This window comes from Macrotis lagotis, chromosome 3, assembly GCF_037893015.1.
Source record: "Macrotis lagotis isolate mMagLag1 chromosome 3, bilby.v1.9.chrom.fasta, whole genome shotgun sequence".
NCBI lineage: Eukaryota > Metazoa > Chordata > Mammalia > Peramelemorphia > Peramelidae > Macrotis > Macrotis lagotis.
The window spans coordinates 92,750,550-92,763,340 of record NC_133660.1 but is presented as its reverse complement, the minus strand read 5'-3'; the positions used below and the strand labels follow the sequence as shown (position 1 = coordinate 92,763,340).

The 12,791-nt window shown below is 37.3% G+C and overlaps 1 long non-coding RNA gene across 3 annotated transcripts in view; it reads left to right on the top strand.

Annotated features, from left to right (window-relative positions):
* LOC141517709 (uncharacterized) overlaps positions 1-12,791 on the top strand; it is a 34,545-nt gene that overhangs the window by 7,353 nt on the left and 14,401 nt on the right. Inside the window, exon 3 of one of the 3 annotated variants that reach the window (XR_012476956.1) lies at positions 528-2,732. The exons of the other annotated variants lie outside the window; for them this stretch is intronic. This is a non-coding gene — a long non-coding RNA (uncharacterized LOC141517709). Of the gene's footprint in view, positions 1-527; positions 2,733-12,791 lie in introns of those variants that run through there. 3 annotated transcript variants of the gene reach the window in all.

Sequence of the window (12,791 nt, the reverse complement as noted above, 5' to 3'; positions counted from 1 at the left end):
AGTAACTCAAAAGAAATATGAGATGTACAAATTTAAGCAATACCTCCCCCCCCAAATAATGATACAATGCTTGCCTGACCAAGAGTAGAATCTACTGAACTCATATTGATATGATCAGCCACAGCTGGCCACATTTTATATTGACCCCAATATTGGAATATCATTTTAGTCTTCTTCAAGCCAAAAGACAAACATCAACAACTAGAATCCACATCCCTATAACTTCCACTCACTGTTGCTAGTTTTGTAATCTGGAAAACCATAGAACAAATGTATTCCTTTCTTTGGAAACATCTTCCTTGATTTCAGTGTATATGAAATTAAATTAATATATCAGTACTCCAGTGGTTCTGTAATTACATCAACAGGTATGCCTTCAGCAATACAAATCACAACACATAAAAGCCTCCCCACTCAAAGAGTGTCAGACTAATGGAGTATACAGACTGCCCTCAGTAATCTCTCTCTCTCTCTCTCTCTCTCTCTCTCTCTCTCTCTCTCTCTCTCTGCACTTCTCTTTTGAAAAGAACTACTGGGAGCCAACATGGCAACAAGAAGGGATCAAGTCTTAGGCGCTCTCTGATAAACCGTGAAACTAAGGACTCTAACTAAACTTTTGAGAGACAGAACCCACAAAGGGACCCATTGAGGCAATTCTCCTACTCAAGGTAACCTGGAAAAGAGCAGAAAGGCTCTGCTCCCTGGAGTCGGAGGGGTGGCCTGCCAGAGGGGTGGCCCGCCAGAGTGAAAGAACTTCAGCCTCCCAGAGGCAGCCCCAGGGTGCTGGGAGCCGTGGCTCACAGCAGCAAGGTAGTCTCCTGAGCTGCACCCCAAGGAGCACCGGGCACAAAGTGGGGGAACATCAGGGGACCTCTGCCAGAGCAAGCACGTGGAACCCAGCCCTCAGGGAACTCAGTGAGCAACGTGGTCTTTCCCCAGCCCTGATCCAGGAAACAGAAGCAGGGGGAGCCGGTAAGCAGGAGCCTCCAGAGCATGAGCCCATTGAGCTGAGGGAGGGGAGTGAAGAGAGACTGCAGAGCTCTGTCCTCTGCCTCTGGAACAGGACTCTGGGGCTCTGACCACATTCAGATCGTGATAGCAGTCTAGCCCCCCCCACATAGAATAGCAGGGGGGCCCCCACCACAGCCCAGTGGCAGAGGGGGGCACATATGGTCATTCACAGACCAGGAGGGAGGACAGAGCCTCACACACTGAGATCCTTGTGGGAATGTCCCAAAAGCTCAGGAATCACCCCAAAACCAGGCCCAGGCTGGGAAAATGAGCAAGCAGAGAAATAAGAGGAAGACCATTGAGAAATATTTTGCTCATGAGCCCAAGAAGGATCAAAATACTCAGTCTGAAGATGAGGAAGCACAAGCTCCTGCATCTAAAGACTCCAAACAAAACAGAAATTGGGTTCAGGCTATGACAGAGCTCAGAAAAGACTCTGAAAATCAAATGAAGAAGTTGGAAGAAAAACTGGGGAAAGAAAGGAGAGAGATGCAGGAAAAACATGAAAATGAAGTCAGCAGCCTAGTCAAGGAAATCCAAAAAAATGCTGAAGAAAATAGCATGCTAAAAACCAGCTTAGGTCAAATGGATAAAACAGTTCAAAAAGTTATGGAGGAGAAGAATGCCTTAAAAAGCAAAATTGGCCAGATGTAAAAAGAGATAAGAAAACTCTCTGAGGAGAACAAATCCTTCAGACAAAGAATAGAATTCAGGGAGATTGATGAATTTACCAGAAATCAGGAATCAATACGTCAAAACCAAAAAAAATGAAAAATTAGAAGAAAGTGTGAAATATCTCATTGAAAAAACAACTGATATGGAAAACAGACTTAGGAAAGATAATTTAAAAATTATTGGAATACCTGAAAGTCATGATCAGGAAAAGAGCCTTGACATCATTTTCAAAGAATTACTACAGGAAAATTGCCCTGATATTCTAGAAGCACAGGGCAAAATATAAATGGAGAGAATCCACTGATCCCCCCAAGAAAGAGATCCCAAAAAACCAACCCCTAGGAATATTATAGCCAAGTTCCAGAACTCCCAAGTCAAAGAGAAAATATTACAAGCAGCCAGAAGGACACAGTTCAAATATCATGGAGCTGCAGTCAGGATCACACAGGACTTAGCAGCAACTACACTGGCAGCTCCTAGGGCTTGGAATATAATATACCGGAAGGCAAAAGAGCTTAGAATGCAGCCAAGAATGAACTACCCAGCAAGGCTGAATGTCCTCTTCCAGGGAAAAAGATGGACTTTCAATGAACCAGGGGAATTTCAAATGTTCCTTTTGGAATGGCCAGAGCTGAACAGAAGGTTTGATCTTCAGATACAGGACTCAGGTGAAGCACGGAGATTGGAGGAGAGGGGGGGAAATATGAGGGACTTAATGATTATGTATTCTATGCATGTATTCCTGCATAGAAAAATGACACTGATAATACTCATATGAACCTCCTCAGTTAGTAGAGCAGGTAGAGGGAGCTTTTATAGTAGAAGCACAGGAGAAAGATGAATTTGAAGATAAAATATGGTGTAAAAATGGAGTCAATAGAAAAAAAGGGAAATGTAATGGGAGAAAGAAAAAGGAGAAGGGGAATAGGCCAAGATATTTCATATAATAAGATTTTTTTCTTTATTACAATGAGCTATTGCAATGATATGGAATGGGGGAGGCAAGGGGGAATGAGGGAACCTTTGCTCTCATGAGAGGTAGCTAGGAGAGGAAACAGTATATATACTCAATGGGGTATAGGCATCTGGAGTAAGAAGGGGGGGGAGCAGGGGGAAGGGGTGGAGATGTGAATAAAGGAGGAGAGCATGGACCATGGGGGGGAGAGTGGTCAGATATAACACATTTTCTTTTTTTACTTCTTGCAAGGGGCTGGGATTGGAAGGCCTGTCCAGGACTATAGGGCCAGTTGGATTCTGGGCCTAAGGGGTGGTATGGGGGCTCAGGGCTTCTTGGCCCCAGGACCAGGGATCTGTCTGCTGCACCACTCAGCGACCCCACAGCAGAGTCAGAGTGAAAGGAGAGAGAAAATAGAGTACATGCTAGTGGAGAAATAAGAAAGGAGGGAGTTGTGATCAGCAATGTCAACATTGGAAAAATATGGAAGTAACTTTTGCGATGGACTTACCATAAAGAATGTGATCCACCCATGACAGAGTTGTTGGTGTTGGAACAAAGACTGAAGCACATTTTTTATTATTATTATTTGGGGGAGGGTGCAGGGCAAATGGGGCTGGGTGGCCTGCCTGGGGCCACATAGCAGGGTGATCTTTGGGTGTCTGAGGCTGGATTTGGACCCGGGTGCTCCTGACTCAAGGGCCAGTGCTCTGTCTGCCACCCAGCCACCCCTACTATTATTACTATTTTATTTTATTTTGGGTCTTTTTTTTTCTTCTTTTAGGTTTTTTCAGGGCAGTGGGGATCAGGTGGCTTGCATGTCACATGGCTGGGTGATTGCTGGGTCTACAAGGCTGGATGTGGGCTCGGATGCTCATGGCTCCAGGGCTGGTGCTTCGTCCATTGCACCACCTGGCCATACCTACAATTATTACTATTATTCTTTTTTTAATTTTAATTTTTTTCTCTCCCCTTTACTTTATCGCCCAAGCAAGTCTATATTCATGGGGGAGGGGTATTTTGTTCACTCTTAAACAAGAATATTTTATTAATGTAAAAAAAAACATTTGTACCAAATGAGAATTAAAAAATAAAATTAAAAAAAAGAAAAGAAAAGAACTACCAAATTTTATCTAATTAGTTAATATCCCTTTAAGGTAGGACCAATTAACTTTTTTGTGCCACTTTGGAAGTTATGTTTTTAAGTAAATAAAATTATATACATTCATATATATATATATATATATATATATATATATATATATATATATATATATAGAGGGAGAGAGAGAGAGAGAGAGAGAGAGAGAAAATGAAGTTTATTGAAATAAAATATTCAATTATATTGAAATAATGAACCCCAGGTGATTATACCCTTGTTTTTTAAACTGAACATATTTATTTTTTCTTGTGTTTTCCAGATTAATTATTTATTTATTATAAAAAAAGTTTTAATTCAAAATTCTTTCTCCAACCATAACCACACCTATTGAGAAGGCAAGGAATTTGTTAACAATTTGACACATGAAATCACTCAAAACATTTCTTCATTAACCATGTCGTGCACAAAAAGCAAGAATAATAATGATGGCTAAAAAAGTACTTCAACTTGCACACAGAATTGATCAGTTCTCTCTCTGAAAGTGGATAGAATTTTTCAACATTTTTTTAGAAACTGTCTTGGATCATTGCATTGATCTGAGTCTTTCACAGTTAATCTTCATTACTATATTGCTATTAGTGTATATAATGATCTGTTTCTGCTCATTTCACTTGGCATCACACATGGTTTACATAGGTCTTCTCAGTTGTTTCCCTAAAACTACCTCCCTCAAACACAATATTATTCCATTACAATCAAACAGTGTTTTATCATTCCTCAATGGATTGGCAATCCCTTAATTTCCAATTCTCTACCACCACAAAAAGAGTTGCTATAAATATATATTACATAAAGTCCTTTTCTTTTTCCCTTTTATCTCTTTAGGGTACACACCCAGAAGGAATAGCACTAGGTTAAAGGATATGTACACTTTTATAGCCCTTTGACCAAAGTACTTCAGAATGGTTGGATAAATTAATAACTTCCACAACAGCACATTAATATATTATTATGCCCATTTTCCCTTGTTACTTTCAATATTTGTCAATTCTAATAGCTGTGAGGTAATTAATCAGGTTACTTTAGATTGCCTTTATTTAATCATTGATTTAGAGCATTTTATATGACTGTGGATAGCCTTTATTTCCTCTGCTGAAAATTGCTTCTTTATATTCCTTGATGAATTATAAGTTGTGGAATGTCTTTTATTTTGATAAAATTGACTCAGTTCCCTGTATATTTAAGAAAAGAGTAATTTCAGAAAATTGTGCTGTAAAAATTTTTGGTTTTACTTCATTTTCTAGGGTGATGTTTTTATCCTTTGTTCTTGAAGAGGCCTACATTCTCCCAGGACATCCTCCTTTCTAATTTTTTCTTTTTTTTTTTTTTGAGAACATTCCAACATAGTCCATTCACATTCATGTATTCTATCTATGAGACTCCTAACTACCATAATAATAGTAAAGTTCTTTGGAATTACATGTGTCATCTCAATAGCATGAAGACTGGAGGAGTACAGTGTGAAACACATATATATAAAACAACCTTAAGTTTTCTAGGGTTCCTTTAATCAAAATGTAGTTTCTCTGATCATCTCTTTCCTTGAGGTCTATTTTTTTTTTGGCTTTTGCAAGGCAATGGGGTTAAATGACTTGCCAAAGTACACACAGCTAGGTAATTATTAAGTGTCTGAGTCCAGATTTGTACTCAGGTTCTCCTAACCCCAGGGCCAGTGCTCTATCTACTGTGCCACCTAGCTGCCCCTACTATTTTTATTTAATTATATCTATGATCATGATTGCTACCCCTACTTTTATTATTTCAACTGAAGAATAAAAAAATTCTACTGCATATCCCTATTTTAACTCTACAGTTATGTTTATCTGCTTCAGTGAGTCCCTTGTAAACAACATATTATTATTTCTAATCCATTTTTCATAAATGCTTCCATTTCCAAGTGAGCTTATCTCATTCATATTCACAATTATGATTACTAAGCATATCCCTTCATCTAGGTTTATCCTCTCTCTTTCTCATTGCCTCTTAATATCTCTTGTAATTCCTCAAAAGTCTGTTTTGCATCTGAACACTGCCTCCCTTAATCTTCCCTCCCTTTTATCATCCCCTGCCTTTCTTGTGTTTCCTTAATAGGTAAAGAAATGAGTGTGTCTACCCAAATGAGTGTGTGTGTGTGTGTGTGTGTGTGTGTGTGTGTATGTATAGTGTGTGTATGTGTGTTGGTATGTGTGTGTGTGTGTATGTGTGTATTCTTCCCTCTTTAAACCAATTCCAGTGAGAATGAGGTTAAAGCATTGCCTTCTACCACCACTACCACTCATTTTCCCTTCTATTATAAAAGCTCTTTTTTTTTTTTGCTACTTCTTTTAGGTAAGAATTTTCCCCATTCTGACTCTCCCTTCTACATTTTCTCAGTGCATGCCTCTTTCTAACTCCTTCATTTTTTTGAGAGCATCCTAACATAATCAACCCTCACCCATACATTCTGTCTGTGCAGACTTCTAACTGCTATAATAATGGTAAAGTTATTTGCAATTACATGTATCTTCTTCCGATATAGGAATATAAACAATTTGGCTTTATTGTGTGTTGTATGATTTTTTATCTTTTTATTTCTTTCTTGAGCCTTCTGTTTGAATGTCAGATTTTATGTTGAGTTCTGGTTTTTTCATCAGCAATGCTTGAAAATTCTCTATTTTGTTACTTTACCTATTGAAGAATTATGCTTGTAATTATAATCATAGCTACATTACCTTAAAGAATATGAAATTCCAGGTCCTCTACTCCTTTTTTTCCAATTGATATTTTATTTTATTTTTCCAATTACATGCTGTGAAAGTTTTTTAACATTCATCCACATATATATGCATATTTATAAGTTACATAATTTCCTTCCACCCTCCCTTCAGTGGCAAACAGTCTAGTATTTACATTTATATTTATATTTACATTTGTGTTTAACATGTTTATAGATAAGTCATTTTCTGAATGAGGAATTAAGACTAAGGGAAAAGAAAGAAAACCATGAGATAGGAAGGGAAAACATAAGAGAAAATTTTTTTTAAATGAACATAGTGTTGATTCAGATTCTGGAGGGTTTTTATTTTGTTTTGTTTTTCTTCCTCTGGATGTGGAAAGCATTGTCCATTACAGGTCTCCCAGGGTTGTCTCTAAACCACTAGAAGGAGCTGCATCCATCAAGGTTAATCAACTTACAATGTTAATGTGTATAATGTTCTCTGCTCTTCATTTCTTTAACTTGTAAGAAGCTAAGTCTTGGGGGCAGTTAGGTGATGCAGTGGATAGAGCTCCAGTCCTGGAATCAGGAGGATCTGAGTTCAAATTTGACCTCAGACACAATAATTGTTTAGCTGTGTGACCTTGGGCAAGTCACTTAATTTGCCTTAAATAATTTTTTTTAAAAAAGCTAAATCTTGTGTAATTTTTATTGTGGCTCCAACATATTTGAATTTTCTTTGTTGGGAACCTCAATTTTCCATTTTCAGAACAGATAAATCTGACTATAAACTAAAGAAAATTTAAGGAACTGAATAGAATGTTAGAAAAATTAGATATGATGAACCTCTGGGGAAAAAAACTGAGTGGGAATAAAAAGAAATACAAATTTTTTTCTTAATACATGGAACCTTCACAAAAATTGACAATGAAAGGTAATGAGGAAACAAAATTATCACCCTTTGTAGATGATATGATGTTATACTTAAAGAATCCTAGAGAATAAACTAGTTGAAATAATTAACAAATCTTGCAAAGTTGAAAAATGTAAAATAAACACACAAAAATCATTAGCATTCCTATATATTACTAATAAAGTATAACATCAAGAGACAGAAAAAGAAAACACATTTAAAATACTGGCAGACAATGTAAAATACTGTGGAGTCTACCTGACAAGATAAACCCAGGAACCATATAAGCACAATTCTAAAACTCTTTTCACACAGATAAAGTCAGATTTAAACAGATGGAAAAATAGTAATTACTCATGAATATATTGGGTCAATATAATAAAAATGAAATTTCTACCTAAATAAATTTATTTAATGTTGTGCCGATCAAGCTATCAACAAATTATATTATAGAACTAGACAAAATACTAATAAAATTCATCTTGAAGAGCAAAAGATCAAAAATATCAAGGCAATCAGGGCAGCTAGGTGGCACAGTGGATAGAGCACTGGCCCTGGAGTCAGGAGTGCCTGAGTTCAAATCCCCCCCACCCCCAGACACTTAATAATTACCTAGTTGTGTGGCCTTAGGCAAGCCACTTAAGCCCATTTGCCTTGCAAAAACCTAAAACAAACAAACAAACAAACAAACAAACAAAAAAGAATATGAAGGAAATCAATGAAAAAAAATTGAAGAAAGGTGACTTACCAAGACCAGATCTCAAACTGTGTTACAAAAGCAGTAATCATCACAAGAATCCAGTATTGGCTAAGAAATACAGTAGTATATATCAATGGAATAGATTAGATTCATAATGTACATAGTAAAATGACCATGGTAATTTAGAGTTTGAAAAATCCAAACATCCAAACTTTTGGAATAAGAAGTCACTTTTTCAGGGCTGCTAGGTGGCACAGTGGATAGAGCACCGGCCCTGGAGTCACGAGTACCTGAGTACAAATCTGGTCTCAGACATTTAATAATGACCTAGCTGTGTGGCCTTGGGCAAGCCACTTAACCTTATTTGCCTTGCAAAAACCTAAAAAAAAAAAAAACTTCACTTTTTCAAAAAAAATTGCAAGAATCACTGGAATAATTTGGCAACTCTATTGCTAATTCCCAGTTCTGGATTGAAATTTCAGAACAGAGAGGAGCATTGTGGGTCACAAGAGATCAGGGATACTAGACCTGTTCAAAGCAAAGGGAAGTGCTAGTGTTTGTGACTTCAAGAAACTTCCAGAGCTCAGGTCATACCTTTCTCAAGATCACATCATTTTGGGGTAGCTAGGTGGCACAGTGGATATAGCAGCGGCCCTGGAGTCAGGAGGACCTGAGTTCAAACGTGACCTCAGACACTTAAAAATTACCTAGCTGTGTGGCCTTGGGCAAGCCACTTAACCCCATTTGCCTAGCAAAAACCTAAAAAAAAAAAAAAAAACCAAGCCTGCCTCCCTCTATGTGATGCAAAACTCATGAAGCCAAAGAACCACTTGAAGTTTATTTTAAAAAAGCCTAAAAAAAAAAAGATTACATTACTTTGTAAACATCTTACAGCCCTCTTCGCTTAAATCTGACAGTTCTGAAAATATACATGAAGTTTTAGTCTCATCTCATTTATTCTTTTCAGTTAAGGCAGTGAAGTACCTGCTAAAGGCATGGAAATGTTAGATCCCAGTATTCCAAGATGAATGTTATAACCAGCTCAACAAGGAAGCCTAAAAAAGCCACAATGGGGGAGCATGGTGGGGTGGAGGTTAGTGTTGGAATTTGTTCTTACTATTTATATACTGAAATAAAATAATAAACTAATTCCTTTCTCCAGGAACCGAAGTGATCATGGGGGGATCATGGTCACCAGGTAATGGTGGGAAATATTTGGATTTTTGTTTTTACTACACTTTTGAAGTAAATATTCCTCATTAAAAGCTAATCTGATGGTGCATTACTCCATTTATTAAAGATCATATTAATAACGACAACAACAAAAAAAAGCTAATCTGTTCCATAGAACCAGAGTGTTTGGACTTCCAGGATTTGGAAAATATGGATCTTGAGCCAATGACAGTGAAGAGAAAACCCTCAATCCACTAAGACTAAAAGAGAACCTTAGAGGAAAAGTAGAAATCTATGATATTATGAAATAAAATTTAAAACAAAGCTATTGTCATTAATCCAATTATAATATACTTAAATATGTGAATGTTATATATATATATCATTAATTTCCACAGATTCCATTCTTTTTTTTTAAGAGAAGAATTTTCTTCATGTACTTTTTGCAACTCCTTTTCTTATTGGTCAATTTTATTTTTGAAAGAGTTTTCCATTTGCCCAATTGAGGTTTTGAGAGAATTATTTTATTTTTGCATTTGTCCAATTGTATTTTCCAAGGGTTTGTTTTCTTGTTGCAAGTTGTTAATTTTCTCTTGAGTTTCTTTTCCCAATTTTTAAAATTGATTTTTTTTTTATATTTTGTTTGGTTTTTTGCAAGGCAATGGGGTTAAGTGGCTTGCCCAAGGCCACACAGCTAGGTAATTATTAAGTGTCTGAGGACAGATTTGAACTCAGGTCTTCCTGACTCCAGGGCTGCTCCTCTATCCACTGCACCCCCTAGCCACTACCCAGTTGATTTTTAAACTTCCTGATTTCTTCTAAGAAGTCTTTCTGGGCTGGAGATGAATTTATATTCTCCTCAGAAGGTCTAGATCTCTCTGAGTTAGGAGCTCTGTCTTCAAGGTATTTTTCTATGGATCCCCCTTTCCATTGCTTTGCCTTCATTTTCCTAGATCTTGTGTTGGGGGAGGGGGGCTGTTTCACAGGCCTTTGGTGTTGAGATCTCTAGATGCTTTGTTCATTGGATTTAGTAACTCCAAGTGGGCCAGCTAGAAGGGGATGCTGGTTGCTTTCTCTGGAGTGTCTGTGACCCTGATTAGTGTCCCACTCCCTAGGCTTGGGGGGTGGGGGGCTGCACACCTGGATACTGGTTATCCTTGAACAATGTGGGCTGTGCTCTTGGGCTAGATAGTTAATCTCCTTATTCTACTGAGAGAGATCTACTGCCCACATCTAAACCTGGGGTGGGGGGGCTGTTACAGTGTTTCCTCTGGGAAAGGGACTCCATTGAAAATATAGGGCCTGCAGCCCTGGTCATCCAAACCAGCCAAGCCTAGAGGATCAACATCCAGCCATACTCTGCAACTCTCTGTGCTAGAATTCTCCCTCCAGCCCCGCTGGAGTTCCTCCTGTTGGCTGCTCACACAGTCAAAGACTCCAAGGCTTTTCTCAGGTTAGTCCCCAGGCTTCACCCCACTGTCTCTGTGCTGGATCTCTGCTCTCTGCCCCCAGCTTGCCCATGCTCCCCTGAGACAGACATTGTTGGGAGATGTTCTTTTCCTATCTTCTTTTTTCTGGATTTTGTCAATTGAAATTTTTAAGAGGCTTGATTCACATTAGTTCTGAAGGTAAGCCAGGAGACCTTAGCACAGTGCCTGGCCTCTTTCTGCCATCTTGGCTGGAAGTCTCTTCTTTCATTTTTTTAAATCAAATTAACCGAAGGTCTATCTAATTTATCGGTTTGTTCATAAAACCAGCTCTTGGTTTATTTCTTAGTTCAATTGGGGGTTTTTTTGTTGTCATTTTCAATTTTATTAATTTCTCCTTTAATTTTTAGAATTTATAATTTGGTATTTAATTAGCAGTTTTAAATTTGTTCTTTCTCTAATTTTTTAGTTGCATGCTTAGTTCATTAATTTCCTCTTCCTCTATGTTATTGAAGTAAGCACTTACAGATATAATATATTTCCTAATAACTGCTTTGGTATATCCCATAAGTTTTAGTATGCTGTCTCATTATTGTCATTGTCTAGGATGAAATCATTAATTCTATCTCTAATTTGTGGTTTAATTCATTCATTCTTTAAAATGAGGTTATTTAGTTTCTGATTAGTTTTAGGTATATCTCTCCATGGCCCATTATTGCACATGATTTTTATTGCATTGTGGTCTGAAAAGGAAGTATTCACTATTTCTGTCTTTTCACATTTAATTATGAGGTTTTTAATTCCCTAGTACCTGTGGTCAGTTTTTGTGTAGGTGCCATGTACTACAGTAAAAAAGGTATATATTCCTTTCTATACCCATTCAATATTCTCCAAAGGTCTATCATGTCTAGGTTTTCTAACATTGTTTACCTCCTTAACATCTTTCTTATTTATTTTATGGTTAGATTTATCTAATTCTGAGAGAGGGAGGTTGAGGTTTCCCACCACTAGAGTTTTGCTCTCTCTATTCCTGTAATTCATTCAGCTTCACCTCTAAGAATTTGGATGCTATACATACTTAGTATTTAAATTAGCTAATTGTCTATGGTACCTTTTAGGAGGATATAGTTTCTTTCCTTATCTCTTTTAATGAGATCTATTTTTGAATCTTCTTTGACTGAGATAAGAATTACTACCCCTTCCTTTTTCACTTCAGCTAAAGCATAATATATTCTGCTCCAACCTTCTACCTTTACTCTATATGTATCTCTCTGCTTCTAATGAATTTCTCACAAGCAATATATTGTATGATTCTAGTTTTTAATCCACTCTTCTATCTGCTTACATTTTATGGGAGAGTTCATCTTATTCACATTCAAAGTTATAATAGCTCTTTATTGCTTTCCAGGCTATCTTCCCTCTGATTGTATTTTTCCCTTTTATCAGCTTATCCCTACTTCCCAGTATTTTGCTTCTAAATACCATCTTCTTCACTGTGTTTGTCCCCTTCTATCCAACCCCCCCTTTCTTTCCCTTTCTTCCTTCTCTGCCTTCTATCAATTCCTCTTTTCTTCCCCCTTCCCCCTTTCCCCTCTTAATACTTAAAAAGTGAGCTAAGTTTCTAAACTCAATTGAGTGTGAGTGTGTGTGTGTGTGTGTGTGTGTGTGTGTGTGTGTTAATCCCTCTTTAAGTCAAATCTGATGAGAGTAAGATACAGGTGATTCTCACCTCCTTCCTTCTTCCCCTCTTTTGCAATAAGTCCTTTGCACCTCTTCATATGATTTAACTTACACCATTCAATCTCCTCCTTTCTCCCTTCTCTTTAATGTCCCCCTCCTTTTTAAGAGATATTATTTTTAAATCGTTCTATCAGAGTCATGTACAAGACTTGTGTGTCCATTACTTCTGGCAAAGTTTATTTTCTCTTATAGAGTTACAGTTCTCAAGAGTTATGAGAATCTTTCTCCCAGGTGAGAATATAGCTAGTTTCATCTTATTGAATAACAGGTTTTTTTTTTCATTTTCCCCTCTTTACCCTTTCATGTATCTCTTGAGTCTCCTGTTTGAAAACCAAATTCT